Genomic DNA, 19,221 nt, shown 5'->3' on the forward strand with positions numbered 1-19,221 from the left:
AAAATATTATTTTTCTAGGAGTGCTTGCCTGGATAATATTTTTCACATACTATCTATGATAAATAAAACAGATTAGTACCTTTTGACTACTTTTCATAACTGTATATTGGCTTTTTCCTTCTTAATGTAATAAAGTAGTGATGTTTTATCATGGTATAATCAATCACCTTCTAAACTGAGGTTTTGCTAAAATTTTTTTTTAATAATTTAGAGAAATGGGGGGGCAGAAGCCAAATTACACATCATATCAAAATAAGATTTCTTTCTAGAAATTTTTTCTAGAAACTCTAGAAAATTCTTTTCTAGAAATTTGTTTTCTTTCTAGAAAGCAAAATATAAAGTGGAATCGAAAATCACTTTTGTTTCCATCTGGCAAGAGGACCAAAATGGAAAGTAAAATAAAGACACATTGTAAACTATATCCTGAGAATTACACTGATTGTCTAATTAAATTAGTCACAGTGAAATTCAGATGCCTTATTTTTTCTGAAATGTAAAATAATAAGGTAGTAAATAAATACGAAGATTTTTCAACTTTTTAAGAAAGTATTTTGGTTTTCTATTTTCAAATAACAATGTACATCAAAATAAGAGGCATAAATGAAACAAGATGGGATTGGGAGGGAGACAAACCATAAGTGACTCTTAATCTCACAAAACAAACTGAGAGTTGCTGGGGGGAGAGGGGTTGGGAGAGGGGGCTGGGGCTATGGACATTGGGGAGGGTATGTGCTATGGTGAGTGCTGTGAAGTGTGTAAACCTGGTGATTCACAGACCTGTACCCCTGGGGATAAAAATATATTATATGTTGGGATGCCTGGGTGGCTCAGTTGGTTAGGCAGCTGCCTTTGGCTCAGGTCATGATCCCAGCGTCCTGGGATCGAGTCCCGCGTCGGGCTCCTTGCTCGTCAGGGAGCCTGCTTCTCCCTCTGCCTCTGCCTGCCATTCTGTCTGCCTGTGCTCGCTCTCTCTCCCTGACAAATAAATAAATAAAATCTTAAAAAAAAAATATATATATATATATATATATATATATATAATATGTTTATAAAAAATAAAAAATAAATAAAAAATAAATAAAAATAATTTTAAAAAAAGAGGCATAAGGAAAGTATATAGCAAAGGTTTTGAAAAATAAAATGTTTATTTATACCTATTGTACATTGTATTACAAGTTGTAAGAGTAAATAGTCAAATAGGCAAATATTCCATATGACTTATATGGCAAATATTAAATAGGCAAATATTTCCATATGATTTATATGGAAAATATTAAATAGGCAAATATTTCCATATGATTTATATGGAAAATTTACAATCTGTTCTTATTGCAATCCTGATTTTAAATACTCTGTTCCAGCATCCCCATAAATCACCAATTGCTCCCAAAATAAGATTTGTCCCAAGACTTGTTTGTTTATTTTGGGTCAGAGGAAATGTCTGAAATTTTGTTTGTTTTGGAATTAAACCAATCATATCTCTGTGAGTGTGTGTGTGGATGTGGGTGTGTTACCTTCCTCAATTAAAGAATAAAGTGATTTTGATTATTTTACACATATATGTACACACATATATATGTGTGTATATATACGTAGAATTGCCAATTAATGATATTAGGTGTAACTTTAAAGGGCATCTTGTTGGATGCCAGGATGGTTCTGTGAGTTAAGTGTCTGCCTTCAGCTCAGGTCATGATCCCAGGGTCCTGGGATTGAATCCCACATCATGGACTCCCTGCTCAGCGGAGAGTCTGCTTCTCCTTCTACACCTTCCCCCTGCTTCTGTGCACACACACTCTCTCTCTCTCTCAAAAAATAAATAAATAAATAAATAAATAAATAAATAAATAAATAAGTAAAATGTTTTTGGTTTTTGGTTTTTGTTTTTTTAAATAAAGGGCATCTTTTTAAAAGAGCTACAAAGTTGAGATGAGAGATTTGAGGTGCAAACACGTAAGATTTTTTTTTTTCATTCAAGTTGACGTAGGATCTTATTAAATGTTACCTATTACCCACATCTGCACCTGGAGAGAGGCTGGGGAGCGAAGTCAGGAAGGAGGAATCGACACTGTGAAGCATCAGATGCAAGACTAGGAGCTCAGTGGTTCCGCAGCTGATTTTGTTAACCTATAACAGCATGCAGGAAAGAGCATTCTGAGATTAGAATAGACTTTCCATTTAGAGTCCTTTATGCAGGAAAAGAGGTGAATTGATCATTTGGTAATAAGCACAAGTAGATTAGATGTATGGCTGGTCATACATGTAATTTTATAATTTCGACTGAATAGCTGTCCTTTAAATAGTGAAATTTTAAAAGTTCATACCAAAAAGAAGTTTTCAGTATTGTGTGTGTGTGTGTGTGTTTAATTTTATTTATTTATTTTTTTGATAGAGAGAGACCCAGTGAGAGAGGGAACAGAAGCAGGGAGGGTGGGAGAAGGAGTAGCAGGCTTCCAGCTGAGCAGGGATCCTGATGCAGGGCTCCATCCCAGGACTGAGTCCTGCCCAAATCCTGATAGTCTGCTGAGTTTACTCAGCATGGATAGTTAAATATGTAGATAATAAAATTCTTTCTTAGATCTTTCTTGTACAATAAGGAATTTAAAATAGTTATTTCTATGTTCCTGTTTGTATTTATGTTTACCTCTCCAGAATCTCACCCAGCTTATCTATCACTGTTCACCTTTTCTCCTTGTAAGCAGGTATTCTAAAAGTCAGCTAAATTTTTACTGCCTTTCAGACTCTCTGCTCCTCCCGCAGCAATCCTCTTTGAAACACATTTTCCTACAATAAAGTCTCTGTAGCCACTACTGTCACAAGCTGATGTATTAGGTACTGGAAAACATTTGAAAATATCATGATTTCAATGATTGGAAGTAACAATGGCAGGAAATATAGTTTATTATGTCATAGTTCTGAAAGTAACAAATTCTTCACTCCTAGTATTTTTATCAATGACAGATTTTATCTGCTTTCATTTATCTTCTCTTTATACTTGGGCTCCAGGGATAACATAGGAAGGTTGGGATAATTTTGCTTAATGCTAAGTAAGCTACACAAATAATTACAAATTAGATAATTATTAATAACAGTCATGATTTCATATCAACACATCTATGTCTCAAAAATAGATCCCTACTTCTAATACGAAGGTAGTAACATTTCTTTCCTTGCTTCCAAGTATCACATTCTTCTCATAGGGATTCAGTGACAGTTCGGGAGAGAAGTTAATTGTATAAACTGTTTTTCCCTTCTTCTTCATGCACACACACATGCTTATCATGTATTAATTATCATAAAATTATCTTAATATGAATACTGTTCAAGTGTCCATCTGAAAACTCTACGTGTTTTGAAAATATGAGATAAGAAATGTACTCAGAATATGGTTGGAGCATACTGTCAGAGAATATTTGATGACCTCTTGTACACATTTTTTAAAGATCCTGGTTCTGATAAACAACCTTCAAAACTAGATATCCCTGCTTATCAGGGTCTGAGATTCAAAACCACACAAGTATACTAACTTGTCCTTATAAAGCATAGAAGAAAAAAAATACTACATCTTAATGAAATTTAAAAAAAAAGATACAAATAGATCTAGCCAGAATAGAAATCCTTTAGTTAAATATGAGAAATAATACCAGTCAGTATCTGTGAACTGGATATTATAAAATCACATTCTTATTCATAGACAAGTTACCGGGGAATATAAATTACCTAAATCAGCTTGGTGAATAAGAACTAAACCAAGAATTTTTGTATAATTAGAAAGTTTAAAGACATCAAACTTTGATAATCTGGTATGTTCACACATATAAACAAAATTCTCATTAGGGCAACTAGATACAAATTTCATCCTAAGTAGTAACCATTCTACTGCATGACGTTTAGAGGGGTAGTGCCAGAGTTTGCTTCTGTGTTAGGCTGTCTGTACATTCTATTTTCACCCCCAAACCTTCTTACCAGCCTGGTCATTCATTAGCTTTTTACTATCATGATATGATTGCAAACAACTCTGGTGTCCTACTAACCAACTGATGTCTTTGAAGTGATTTTGTACAAATCACTGGGTTTACCTTCATGTGTAGTTTTCATAAAACTCTTATAGGACATTCTTACTTCCCTTATTTTATAAATATATTTAAGCACCTAAATTTGCCCTCATGAACCACCTGCAGTCATCATATTGTTTAACTTAGTCTTTTTTTACCTTCAGTAATGATTACCTGCTTTTAAATGACAGTATGTTTTATTATATACTTCAAAAGTACAATCCAGCATAGTTGATATTTACATATGTTGAGATAAAAATTTCACAAAGTCTCACATAAATAGATCAGAAAATAACTCTTTGAACCCATATATACTGTGGGCCACAAATGTAATTTTCTAGTAGCCATGTTGACAGGAATTAAACAAAATAGGTTAAATTAACTTAAAAATGTATTTTAAGAAATACATATACAATTATATCACTTATTCAATACATCATATGTAATTATGAATGATATATTTTCACTTTTTCCATTTAGTTGTGAAAATTCAATGTGCGTTTATACTTATATTGCTTCTTATTCCAAATGTTCAGTATCCATATATGGCTAGTAGTTATCATACTGGTCAATGCAGCCCAAGATATGTATAAAGGACCCTAATTCACAGCTAAAACTTTTAATACACAATAGCCTCAGTTCCTTTCTAATGGTTTTTATATTCATTTTGTATTTGTAGATTAAACATTTACTTTGATTTATGATTTTTGACAGCTTTACCATATGATATCTTTAAAAACTGGAAATCTTTTATTTCTATTTATCATTATTTATCATTTTCCACTTCTATAAACTATATTTTATATTTTACATCAACATAATGCACTAAACAAAAATATAAATCATCACATACATAAACAACTCATTGAGATTATGTGAACATTATTTTTCATATTTTACTTTATTTAATATTTGAATATGTGTAAGAGAAGTAAAATAAAGAAGTAGCTGATTCATCTTTTTTCAAGTGTAGATTTTAAAGTTATTGCAAAGACATCCCAAATGTCCATTTTAACTCTTCATTTAGGTACTTGTGACTTTTTTAAATTAAATGATTATTTATAAAGAAGACTTTTTCCCCTTGCTGGGAGTCATAGCATAGGGTTATTTTGAAATAAAATTTTTAGAAAGAGTAAATAGCCATTCTACTTAATTTTCTCAAAGACCTTTATATTGTCTTCAGATAAAAGGAACAGATTTTTTTATAGCATCATTTTACATTAGGCCAATTATCAACATCATGAGATTCTATAAAATGAAATTCATGATATTCTGCATGGCATGTAGACAAAGATTTCTGGTTCAGTTATCATGTAGGTTTAAACAAAATCAGCCTTAATTGGAACAAATGATTGTTGAAATATGTTTGATATCTAGTATCAATTAATTTAAAAGAAAAATTTTATTAACTATGAGAAATTTCCAAGGGTAACCAAAAATACCCCTATCTTGATATGTATTATTTGTCTGACATGTTATTGTGATCATCAGTCTTTGAACATATTCACAGCAAGAACCATGTTTTATGTATTTTTTTTATAAACTCGAAAATCTACTAAACATAGTTCTTTTTACATAAAATATCTCATTATGAGGCACGGTCATTATAGGTGGTTCAGTCAGTTAAGTGGCTGCCTTCCGCTCAGGTCTTGATCCCAGTATCCTGGGATCCAGTTCCACATTGGGCTCCCAGCGGGCAGGGAGCCTGCTTTTCTCTCTCCCTCTACTATTCCCCGTACTCGTGCTCTCTCGTTCTCTGACACATAAATAAAATCTTAAAAAAAAAATCTCATTATGTATTAGGTAAACAAAAGAGGACAGATTAGATACCTAAATTATGAGCTTTTAAAATAATGACTTTATAAGATGAAGATACACTCAGAGGACAAAATATTTCAGTAAATTATCAACTATCTTTTCTATGAATTGAAGTATGAGGAGAAAATATTAACTAGGAAAATTTTAACAAGGGGATTTCCTATTATTAGCATGCTTTTTAGGTTTTAACAAAATGTTTTAAAATAATTTATAAGATGTTCTAGTTTGACCTCTATTACATCAGAGTGCAACGTTTTCCTCTGTGACATATGACTTTTACAGAGAAATAATACACACTGAAAATATACACTGTACTTTTAGAAACATTACAAAAAGAAATTGAAGTATATATGCAATAAATGTAAGAAATATTAAAAATTATAGAAATAATTTGGATAGAATGAATGAAATATTGCCCTCTGGCTTAAGTCAGAACTTTATGCGTAACTACCACATTTAAGAATACATGATTTCCAGGAAAGTAAACAAAACTTTTATTATTAAATTATATAATAAGCATTGTATAATCCAAACTTTATTTTGTTTTAAAAATATAGTGATCTGAAGTATGATCCCTATAAAGTTTGAATACCTTTATAAACTAAATAAATAGCACACACACAAAAAGAAAAGATCAATCACTGTGCCTTGTTCCCTGTACAGTGTGAAAAAGGTATTTGTTGAGAGAATGGGTGATTCACATTATCATCTATCTTTGTGATACTGCTTATTATGATGTTAAATACCTAGACACTTACCTATCTTTTTCTTTATCACTAAGTTAATGTGGTATTTTCTGGACTTGATTGTTGATTTGTTATCAGGGCCTTATGGAAAGGTAAAGAACAATGTCTAGGTAATGCTTATCTACATTTTTTTTTTCCCTTTAAACATCCATTTTAAAAAGAGATGACATTTTTTGTTCGGTCTCCAGGAGAGTGTGACTTGCTGAAAGTGAAGATTTGAAAATCAAGTAGGTGAGAGCTGCTGCTGTCTGGCGATAGCCTGTGCAGAGTTAAGTGCTGACGGTAGAGAACACATAGGAATGGAGCAAAGTATCACTGCCATTTCAGTTGCTTTCTCACTCAAAATGTAAGAGAAGAAAAGATATACATTGAATGGTCACTCTTTAATCTCAAAATACCGTACTATACATTTTGTAAATAATCTGGGCTTTAAATAGCATTTTTAAACATTTAGCTGTTTGTTAATTTAGTGACATTTTAGTAAGTCTGTAATTATTAAAATAAATCTTTTCTGAAAAAAGTAAATAAATGACACATTTGCCACACAGATTTTAAAAACAGTGCTTTTTGGTTGTTTTTAAAGTTGTATAAACATTTCTATATTTTATTGTTCTGTAGAAGATTTAGAAATCATTATTTGCATCAATCCAGGTCAATTTGTTATGCCCGAGTTTTTGCGTCTGAGAGACCACCAAGGAGCCAACACTGATGTAATCACACGCGGGTTTATTTGACACGCTTAAACTTGGGCCCAAGTATACCTGACACAGCAGAGTAGGGACTTGGACCCCGAACCAGATTACAGTGAGTTTTTAAAGGCAGAGTAGGGGTGGACTCGGCGGTGGGTGAGGACAAAGGGGATATTCAGAAGGGCTATCAGGGTAAAGAAGACTGTCAGGATATTGGAGGCCTGGTTATTATCAAGCTAAGGCCGTTTTTCCCTCTAATGAGGCACTAAACATGAAGACAGTTGGGAGTTTCCTGGTGGAATGTCGCATATCTCCTATCAAGCGTCCTTGTTAGTGAGATTTAGCATTGGGACATTTGTAAGCCAAGGGAGGCTCCTGTCTTGCAGGATTGTGATTTCTACAAGTTAACTATCTGTTCACATGTTCACACATACTACCGAGGGGAGGGGAGCTGGTGAAGAGGGGGTGCAAGGTGCCAACTTTTGCTTTGTCAAGATGGCTGTACTTACGTCAGGGCTAGACTCGAGGTGGGTATAGCCTTGTTTTTCTTGGCCTCCACAAATTCATTAACTGAATAACCCAGCAGAATATTTATTAAACACTACTATTCCTGGTTCAATGCTAGCCACTATGAAGCAAGGAGTGATTGAAAAAAATTCCACTGCTTAATTAATGCAATCCATATAATGAGATGAGATATCATTACCAAAAAAATAGCAAACACGATTAACGACTTATATAAAACCTTGCCAAGGAGATTTATTTTGTTTTATTCTAATTATGACATGAACAATGTGGATGCTTTAGAAGTAAGACACAGCAGACTTCAGATATGAAAACTGAACAACAGTGATTGTAGTGATATTAGAAGCAGGGAGAAGAGAAGAAATCAAGGATTTTTGAAAAATGTGAAAAATAAATAGATATAAATCTGTTCTAATATATTTTCCATTTAATCATTCATATACATTTGAAAATATTTGGGAGCAGTTGAAAAAATATAAACACAGGTTCATATCCGCCCTTTGAGGTCACATGCTAAAAGGTCTATTCTTTCTGTCATGGCGTGTTAAGACATTATTATTATTTTTTTTAATTTTATTTATTTGACAGACAAAGATCACAAGTAGGCAGAGAGGCAGACAGAGAGAGAGGAGGAAGCAGGCTCCCCGCCAAGCAGAGAGCCCGATGCAGGGCTCAATCCCAGGACCCTGGGACCACGACCTGAGCCGAAGGCAGAGGCTTTAACCCACTGAGCCACCCAGGTGCCCCAAGACATTATTATTTTAAATATCTTCCTAGTAAGTGCTGTGAATTTATTGTAGTTTAAAAGATAGTTAGCTAATAGAGAGTTTCCAGACTCACTCTTCATTAACACTGAATATTGGCTTCTATTTGACTGGTAAGTATACTTTGCGGACCAAAAAATGTTCTTTCCTTCACATGCACATTCAATCCTAAAGAAAGCAAGATCTAAAACATTATCTTTAGAGCTTTTACTATCTGTGGGTTTTTTATATATACAAATTTAAATTAAATCAATTTATATATTCTATATAATTTATGTTAAACTATGTACATTGTGTGTATATTAATAATTTATGTTTTATGTTATGTATATTGTGTGTATATGTTTGTGTGTGTGTGTGTGTGTATATACACACACACACAGATATATTTATTTATATATATATGTAAATAAAGTGGACACTCCTGAATAAATGGATGTTGATGAGAATGAAGTTTAGCGTTTTTAGGAAGGACAAAACATCTAAATCTAAGTTGAATTTCCAAATTCCCAGTGCTTTCTTTCCTTTTTCTCTTATTAACTCATTTAACCTTTAAAAATTTAAGTCACAAGTGGCACAGGTCCTTTCAGTTATATTTCTATTTAGAAGCTGAAGAAAATTGTTAGTTATAAAAATGTTAATCTATGCTGCTATTACTCTAGTTTTGTGTAAAGGACAAAGGGGATTTGTTTAGTCATTTTCAGACTTTTTCAATTCCAAATGGTAAAGTCCCATAATGCTTAAATATTAAACATTATTATGTGTTCTTACTTCACATGTGCCAAAGAAAATTTGCTATATTAACAATGTTATTTGTTAAACTATAAACAATAACAATCAAATTATTATTTATTTATTTTAAAAATCTAAGAACACATAGAAAACAAATCAAGGACAATATAGTTAAAGCAAAAGAAAAAGTGAAAGGAAACTGATTACACAGTTGATCTTGAAGATTTACTTCAAAGGTGGCTTTTTTCAAAATTATTTTCTTTTAGTTCTTTAAGTTTTGTTCACGTTAATGTCACATCATTACAATGCATGTATGAAAAAAAAATCAAGTTTGCTCTCATTCCCAGCATGAAAATCCTTAAGAATTAAAATAGCTTTTATTTTATCACCTGGCTTGTTTTATCAAATTATGTCTATGTGTATTTGTGTGCGTGTGTGTGTGTGTGTTTGAAAATACCACTCAATACTTTATGACTATTTGATAACTGACATTCCAGAGCCTCAGCTTATACTGATAAAATTGGAAATATGTATTTTAGATCATAACTACTAAACAAAATACTTTACAATTAAAAAAGGCCTACTGCAAGATTTGTTCAGGGAAAAACAAACAAATAATTTAAAGCGTGTTATTATGTGAATGAAAATGTCACTCAATCATTAAAACTGACTTTTTTATTTGCTAGGACAAATAATCTTTGCTGATATATGACATGTAGCCTTTAGCTATTGTTCACTAACAGAACTGTTATCTGTTATCTGTTATCATATGTTATCTGTTATCATATGTCACAAGTCATGAAGACAAGGACTTGCAGATCTCACTTGGGCTCCCTCAGGTTTCCTATGTCTCCTGCATCTGCAGTTAGGCTAAAGGTACCAAACAAAGCTGGTTTGGTTGAAGTAGCTTGGCTGGGGCAGCTGTGCTCCATTGGTCTTTTACCTTCTTTTTCTGACCACAGGCCAGCTGGTACACCTTTTCAGTGAAGATGGTGGAAGCATAAATCAGCAAACAAAATATACTGAGCCTCTTAATATCTATGGTTAAAACTGATGGCATCACTACAATTGTGTCTCAATTAAGCAAATCATAATTGAATTCATGAATGGGAATTTCTTCTCATGTGTTGTGGTAGGATACAGCCAAGGGTATAGATTCTGAGAAAGATGACATGTTGGGACTGTTGATGGAATGCAATCACAAAATGAAAAGTCAATTTTCATTTTGCTTTAAGTACATGATAAAAACACTCCCAAGGATGTTCATTCTCACAAGTAAACACAAAAAGATAAATTAAAATAACACTGATATGACTTTCAGTTAAGTATGCAAAAATTAAAAAAAAATGGAAAGTAACTTTAAAAAAGCTAGCCTTCATTAGAAGCAATATAAATAAATGCAATTTGAAGAACTGTTAATATACACTAATACTGAAAATATTGAGAAGCTATAACTGAGCAATTGGCTTTTAATACTTAAACATTTTGAATCTAAATATCTCTGAGAATTTGGCAAAGCAGAGTTTCCCCATGAAAAATCACATGGTCCGTACACAAAAGTATTTGCTTATTTTTAGGTGTTTCATTTAAATTTTACAGCCCATACAATATCTGCTGAGAGACTATAAACCTCATTCACAGGTACACCAAAATTATGGATGAAGATATTCATGCAGTACTGTCTGGAACAGCAAAAATTGCTATCATCTTAAAGCCCAAAAGATGAAGACCTAGACAGTAAAATGTGTGGTATTCATATAGAAGAATATCACAAGTCTGTTCAAAGACTGTACTAGATCCATAGATACCAATATGAATGAATCTCAGTAGCATAATGATGACTGAAAAAGATATAATTATTAGATCTTGATCTTGAAACTATGGAATTTGTCAGTTAAAAAACTTATAAAATGCCTCATTATGATTATGAATGCATATGTGTTTGAGTGGGAAAACTCACATTACATAATTAAGCAAGTGTGACTGTGGTGGTAGAAGGTAGATTTTATTTGAAATAAAAGATAGAAGAGGGTAACAGGAAGACCCATTTTTTAATAAATGTTATAATGTCCTCTAACTAAGGAGTATAATCAATTGAATAAGTCCAAACCCATGCCCTGAGATTATACATAAATTGTGTGTTGTTTCCCCCCAGAAGCAAATAACTTATTTTTAATATAACATATAGACAGATAAAATTTAAGAAGTTACTTCACCTCCCTAAGTCTTAGTTTCCTCATTCTTTAAGGGGATGATACCAACCACTGCTTAATAATTTTATAATGAAAATTAATTGAGATTATGTATGCAAAGTGATAGTTTCAAGTTAATATGCAAAGTTTCAAGTTAATAGTTGTTTATTTAATCTTTATTTATTAAAGATCTACTGTACATTAGGCACCAAGCTGGGTCCAGAAGAGAACAGCCATGAACGCAAGAATGATACTTATTGGGGTGCCAGGGTGGCTCAGTGAGTTAAAGCCTCTGCCTTCAGCTCAGGTCATGATGCCAGAGTCCTGGGATTGAGCCCTGCATCCGGCTCTCCGCTCAGCGGGAAGCCTGCTTCCTCCCTCTCTCTCTGCCTGCCTCTCTGCCTACTTGTGATCTCTGTCTGTCAAATAAAAAAAAAAAAAAAAAAAAAAAAAAAAGAATGATACTTATTCTTTCAGGGATCTTAAATTCCAGATGGGTGTTGGTAATAAAGGAACAAACAAAAGGACATATGATGGATAGATCAATGGGTGGGTCAATGGATGGATATACATAGGAAAATATCAAAGAACGATAACGGCACTATTAGAATTAAAACAGTTGGTAACATACACAATGACTGAGTGGCCAACTTCCGATTCGATGATCTGGGAAGAGTTTCTTAGAAGACCATACTTAAACCAGAGACACAGATGATAAGAGAGTGAACTATGAGGAAAAATAGAGGAGATCATTGCAGGAAGAGGAAAGCCACTAAGGTACAAAAGAATCATTTGTGTTCAAAGAAGGATAAAAGGCCTGAGTGATGGGAACATTGCAGGGAAAAAAAGAATGATAAAAAAATAGTCCTGGAATTCTGCATGAACCCCATATACAGGTTTGAAAGGTGAGGTAGGAAGGCATAATTTGATTCCAAATGCATATGAAAAATGCATGGTTTTAAACAAACGAATAATATTATATACTTTATGTTTAAGATGATCTGTCTGTTGTTGTGATGACGTTACATCTCTGGGAATACAAGTATAAGAGAAATTTTAGGAAAATCTTGAATTAATCTGGGTATGAGATGATTGTGGTTTGAACAAGGGAGAGCCAGATGAGAAAGGAAAAATAGTAGGCAGATTTAGAGTACATTTTGCAGGAGATTCCACAGGACTCCCCGATGAATTAGAGGTGTTGACTGCAAGAAAGAAACCAGAAAAAAATCTAGCCATTAATTATTGCAAATAATTTCTAGTGATTATTGCATGAGTGCCATTTTTACCTTCAATGATTTTAAAATCTGGAAGAAAAGATATATACAAAGAAAATCTTCTACTATATTCAAAAATACTTATGGCTTATTTATAGTCTCTCTGCTCTCCCCAAATTGTTTGCAGTGGTGTTAAAAAATACAGCTTACTCATCTTAATACTTCTACAAAATTCTCATCAGAGTCTGAACAACAAATTCTGCAACAAATTAAAAAACAAAAAAGATGCTGTCGTGACAAGGAGATTCTTAAATAGTAAGGTGAGAAACGAATTTGTAGTATGCGTATCCAAAATTTATTTCTGAGCCTCCTTTAGCTAAAGCCAAAAGGGAAAGCTAATGGGTTAATGAATTAAAATTTTCTGGTAGCTGGTCACATGAGAGACACCAGCAGAGACACCACACTTTTCCTGGCAGAGAGGAACTGCTACAGAGAATTTAAACAATATAAAGATCAGCATACCCTCTTGGTTTCTCATATTATTTCAGAATTATTTCATTTCTTATGTTCTTTAAGAATTGAGCTTTGCATTTACATAAGCAAGTGGCCTATTGAAGTAGAGCCAAATTCAGTGTCTATGCTGCAGAGAAAGAAAATGCTGGCAGCATTAAAAAAGTAGTTTATCCCCAGTGAAATGACAACATCACTTATGGAATAGCCTCAAGTTCCTTAAGGGCCCAGTATACAATGAATTATGTTATTCATTTATTTAACAAATACTTTCTGTTTACCATTTGTTTTTGGATAATTTTGTTAGGACATTTTGTGTAAGCAGTAACTTAATATAAACAAGGATCAAGCACATTCTTGATCATGTGGGAAAGCATGCATATGAGAAGCAAAAATATAACATGAAAATAATTGAACTAAGCCATTTGTGGATAGTCCTGTGAGAGAGCTTTTTACTTCATGAGAGAGAGATTTGTTTGTTGGTGTGTTTGCTTTCCTGAATGAAGCATGTACCTGGAAAGACCTAAGAAAAGAAGTTACTTTGAGATAGAATTTTTAAAATGCCACTTTTTTTGGACATAGGAATGCAGTGGAAAAGGCAAGACTGAGAAATTAAAAATTAAAAAAAAAAAAAAAACAGTGAGTGTGTAGCAAAAGGAAAAGGTATAATGAGAAAAGGTAAAAATGAATAGCTAACCATGGCTTGAGGTTTTGTGTTATAATGATGAGCACTGGTGATAAAGCATTGGTGATAAAGGTAGATTAAAAAATGGAACCCATGGTAGCTTTCTTGTTTTCAAATTTATACTTTACTGCAGAGGAAATGGAAATTTATTGGCAGTTAAGGTACATAAAAGTCATGTTTTAGGAAAGTTAATCGGACAGCTGAGAGAAGGAGGAGAATGGAGTCCCCATGGAGCTAATTTGGTGCCTTCCACTCATCGTCCAATACTCAGACTTGTAACTATTGGTCCACTCTAGTCCAATGCACAACTAAAAACATACCACACAGAGTAACAAAGACTCTGGGAATTAAACAGAAATTTCTAGCATTTCAAAAGCATTGCTATCCATGAAAGAAAGAGAAAGACACATAAATTTTAACATGAAGTCATGACAGATGGGCAGAAGTAGGAGAATAATTTAGAAGTAAGAAGTGAACATGCTTCTCTATGATACAAACTGGGAAAACTTGCATCGGTCACCTTTTTTCTATATATATTAAACACTTATGAAATAAGAACCTACTGCTGTCTTATTTTCTATGAAACATTCTATTGAAAAGCAGGATACAAAGTAAAAAAGATAATAAATCCATAACATTAGTGGAATAAGAAACAGCAATCATCAGGAGAAAGGAAGAAAAATGTTTCATCTTGAGCATTGCTTTATATCAGTTTGTCAAGATGGGAATTATCTTCACAACATTTTGCAAGAATTCACATGGGAAAATATATTGAATTGTATTTTCCTAAAGGAATATTTGATTTATATGATTGCAAGTTTATCTTCTTCAAATTGAAAAATATGGTAAAATATAGCTGATAATAGAATATCATAAAAAATATAATAAAATATGGAATACTATAACAAATATATTATAAATATAGCAAAATGAATATAAGAAAATATTATTTACCAAATACATATAAAAAACATACTAAATTTTACTTTACATTTTATATTCTTATTATAAAATGTAAAATTAAGTTTTGCATTTATAGGTTTTCCCAATGTAACTATATACATTTTTTTCATGTTCAGTTTGGCTATTTTGTTTTCTAAAAGTTTTTCTTGATTATTTTTACCACACACAAAACATTTATTTTATTATTAGATTTTATTATTCGTATATCCTGTTCTACTACTTTAGCTCTAATATTAACATATGTCTATTGTTTTCACTGAATCCATTGTAAGATTCTTCTAATTCTTTTTTTAAATTTTTTAAATTTTTTTTTTTAAGATTTTATTTATTTATTTGACAGGCAGAGATCCAAGTAGGCAGAGAGGCCAGCACAGAGAGAAGGGGAAGCAGGCTCCCTGCTGAGCAGAAAGCCCTATGCAGGGCTTGATCTCAGGACTCTGAGATCAAGACCTGAGCTGAAGGCAGAGGCTTTAACCCACTGAGCCAACCAGGCGCCCCAAGATTCTTCTAATTCTTAAAATAAATGAATATTTCATTTATTTTATGCCATTTTTGATTTATGGCAAACCATTAAACATGTAAATTCTCTGACTATAGTTTATTTTTTCTCTTCTGTAAAGATTGATAACTAATGCTTGTTGGTTTTTTGTTTTTGTTTTTGTTTTTAAGATTTATGTATCATTGTGCCTGGGTGGCTCAGTCAGTTAGTCATCTGCCTTCAGCTCAGGTCATGGAATTGAGCCTTCATTAATCTCCTTGCTTAGTAGGGAGTCTGCTTCTCCCTCTCCCTCTGCCCCTCTTCCCCACTCTAGTGCGCTCTCTCTCTCTCTCTCTTTCTCACTTTCTCTTTCAAATAAGTAAATAAAATATTTTAAAAATAAAGACTTATTTATTTATTTGACAGAGAGAGACAGAGGGAGAGAGAAGAGGGAGGGGGAGACAAGCAGACTCCTTGCTAAACGGGGAGCCCAATGTGGGGCTTGATCCCAGGTCCCTGAGATCATGACCTGAGCTTAAATCTAGAGCTGGACTTTAATCAACTGAGCCACCAGGCACCCCAATGCTTGTTTTATTTACTCAATATTACCAAAATGCAGTTTCATATTATGTTTCCAGAATATGAAAATTTGAAAGAAAACTTTATTACTGTTTGCATGTATTCTTGAATTTTTGAAGGAAGAATAGAAATAATATTTACTCACTTTTTAAAAAGATTTATTTATTTATTTATTTATTTATATTTACTTATTTTTTATTTGAGAGAGAGAGAGAGAGGCCACAAACAGGGGGAACAGCAGGCAGAAGGAAAAGCAGGCTCCCCACTAAGCAAGGAGCCCTGATTTTGGGACTCGAATCCAGGGCCCTGGGATCATAACCTTAGTTGAAGGCAGGCTCTTAACTGACTGAGCCGCCCAGGTGTACCTACTTACTTACTTTTGGCATTGCTGTTATGCCTAATATAAAAGCTAATTTTTGTGAATATGTCCAGGGCTTTGGAAAAATGTCCTTTCCATCTTTTGGTTCTAATTTGACATATTTCCATTGTGTTAAGCATATTAATTGAACTATTAATTCATCTATGTCTTTGCTTACTAGGTTTCTTCTTCTTTTTCTTCTTTTTTTATTCCAGAGATTGAGATATGTGTGTTAATACCAAAAATTACTTCCCAGGCTCTGTTTTGTTACTCTTTCTCCCTTGTAATCCACTCCTCATTGACATCAAATATTTCAACTCAGGTAGTATAGGTGCATTGTCCTAACACCTTTATGCTGTTTCACGTAATCATGAAATTATCTTCCTATAGGAGAATAGAGCTATAGTCCCTGGGAGGATATACTCACACATTGTCCTTCTATTTGCCTTGTTTTAATACTCTCTCCAACAAGCTGTCATGTAACCTCATCTCTCACACCTCCAATCTTCCTGGGAATTGCTTTAGGGATATGACAGGGACAGGTTAGGTTAAAGGTAAAGTGATAACCAGTCCATTAAAAATAATATCTTTTACAACAACAATAACAACAACAACAACAAAACATCAATAAACCTTGGACAACAACAACAACAAAAACCAATATCTTTTATCTATAAGATCTATTTTGGATTCATATAGGCTTTAGATGCTTTAAAGAACAGCAGATATAGTAGCTTTCAAGATGATCCTTTTACTCTGTTACAGAATATAGAACCTGAATATGCAATGAGACAAATCTTTGATAGGTTTTCCTCAGTCTCCATCTCCCTTAGGTTAGGGAAAATTCCTTCCAGATTTTGGCCCTAGGTTACAAGGTATATTACAGTTTGGTGTTTTTCCTGTGTCTTCATGTGAGTCCTACTGGGAAGTTTGATGATGCTGCCTTGGACGCAAACAGCATGTCCAACAAGAGGTAATGTGATTCACATATTTAACAAGGGAAAAATCAGCTAGCTATTTCCGTTAATCCTAATCTCCCTTCTCACAAAACTGAAAATCTCTTTGCACTTCCGGATCTACTCTTCTCCTTCTTCATCCTGCTCTGTCCCGGATAGGGTTTCATCAACAGGCATTCTCGTCCTCTTGCTTCTGTTGGGTTTTAGGATGGGAAGTATTCCAGATGACCGCAAGAGAGGAGGAGAATGGGGTTATGTAGTTTGCCCCCCTGGATCCCTACCCCAGACCTGGCCCCTGCTGGTTAGCTGTATCACATATATGGCCAGAAGCTCTCTCTACTCAGGCTTAAGAGTAATACAGGCTCCCTACACTGTTCTTTAGGGTTCCCTCAATACGACCATGACTTTGTCAATCCTCCCTTTATTAAAACAGTCTTATATTATCTAAACTTGTGACATTTCTTTTCTCCAGGGACTGTGACTTATATACTATGGTTGATTAAATTATGCCTGCACAGCTTTTGCTACATTGGATTACTCATATGTACCCCCAGCCCATCTCTCTAATTCTCAGTATTAACAATATTGACAATTCCTGACCTATGTAGAAACCTTAAGCCTGCAGCTGTTCCATTAAAAAAAAAAAACATGACTCATGGGATATAATCATAGTGGAACTTTATTTTATCCATCACTGATACTTTATGTGTTCTCTGAATGCTTAGATCTTCCACTGCTGCAGGATAAAACTTAGGAAAGTGTCAATAAAACTAGTTGCAATTTTGAGACACTCATACAAATAAACACACACACACACACACACACACCTGTCTGCTTCATTTAAACAATGTTCTGGGCCTGGTTGTAATAGTTCAGATTTCTGTTTTTGCTTTGACCCCCCTGCTTGCCAGCATCTTGAACGCAGGCCGCCTGTTTTTCATCCTTTGTCTCTAGAGAGGGCTATTTAGTTAGGATCACTTCACACCACTGGACAAACTTTGCCCCATCTGAGTTCACTTTTTTTTTTTTTTAATTGTGCCATTCTCCAGCAAAATGAAGTTCATATTTTCTCCATTTCCTCTTAGCAATTCAGTGACATCTGAAAGATTTAAATAAAAGCAATAATAATTGACAATGTTGAGGTTACCTGACCCTCCTGGAAACCCTCCTGTTTCCAGGAACATATTCCTGGAAAACAACAACAGTTCAGAAATGCCCCCATCCTATGTGTCTGGGAAACAGCTTCCTGTAAGGAACCACTTTTCTCCATTTGACATAGGCAAGACTCCCAGAAGAAATAACCCTCTCGTTTACCTATGACAGGGACACACACAATCTCCAAATTCCCATTATTTGTCTCATAAATATTAGCTGAGTAGTTTGTCTCCACTGACCAATTATGACACAATGCTCACTAGCTTGTCCTGACCAAAATTTGGTCAGATGCCTCCTCTCCACACAGGTGCTGATCTGACCCATTCTTGAGCAAACATCTGAATACAGAACAACATCTTCTTTATTTTTTTAAATAATTTTATTTATTTTTTTTGAGAGTGAGAGTGAGAGAGCCAAGCAGGGGCTGGGGGCAGAAGGAGAAGCAGACTCTCTGCTGAGCAGGGAGCCCAAAGTGGGATTTGATCCCAGGACCCTGAGATCAGGACCTGAGCTGAAGGCAGATGCTTAACTGACTGAGACCCGCAGATAACCCTGAACAATGTCTCCTTAAGAGCCTTCCAAAGATTCTACTGGTCGCAATGAAAAACACTCACCCATCAACTGTCAGATCATGCCTTCTGTTCATCCCACAGCCCCATACCTGGTTCTTGCCAGACTTGTTTAGACTCTCATAAAAGAAAATCCATTTACCTAATGGATTCTTAAGTTTGCCTAACTTGGAAATGCTTGCCCATCTTAGGACCAGACTGTTATTCCTGTTGCCATAGCTCCTAACTTCTGT

This window comes from Enhydra lutris, unplaced genomic scaffold (genome assembly GCF_002288905.1).
Source record: "Enhydra lutris kenyoni isolate GAN:26980312 unplaced genomic scaffold, ASM228890v2 scaffoldscaffold21, whole genome shotgun sequence".
NCBI lineage: Eukaryota > Metazoa > Chordata > Mammalia > Carnivora > Mustelidae > Enhydra > Enhydra lutris.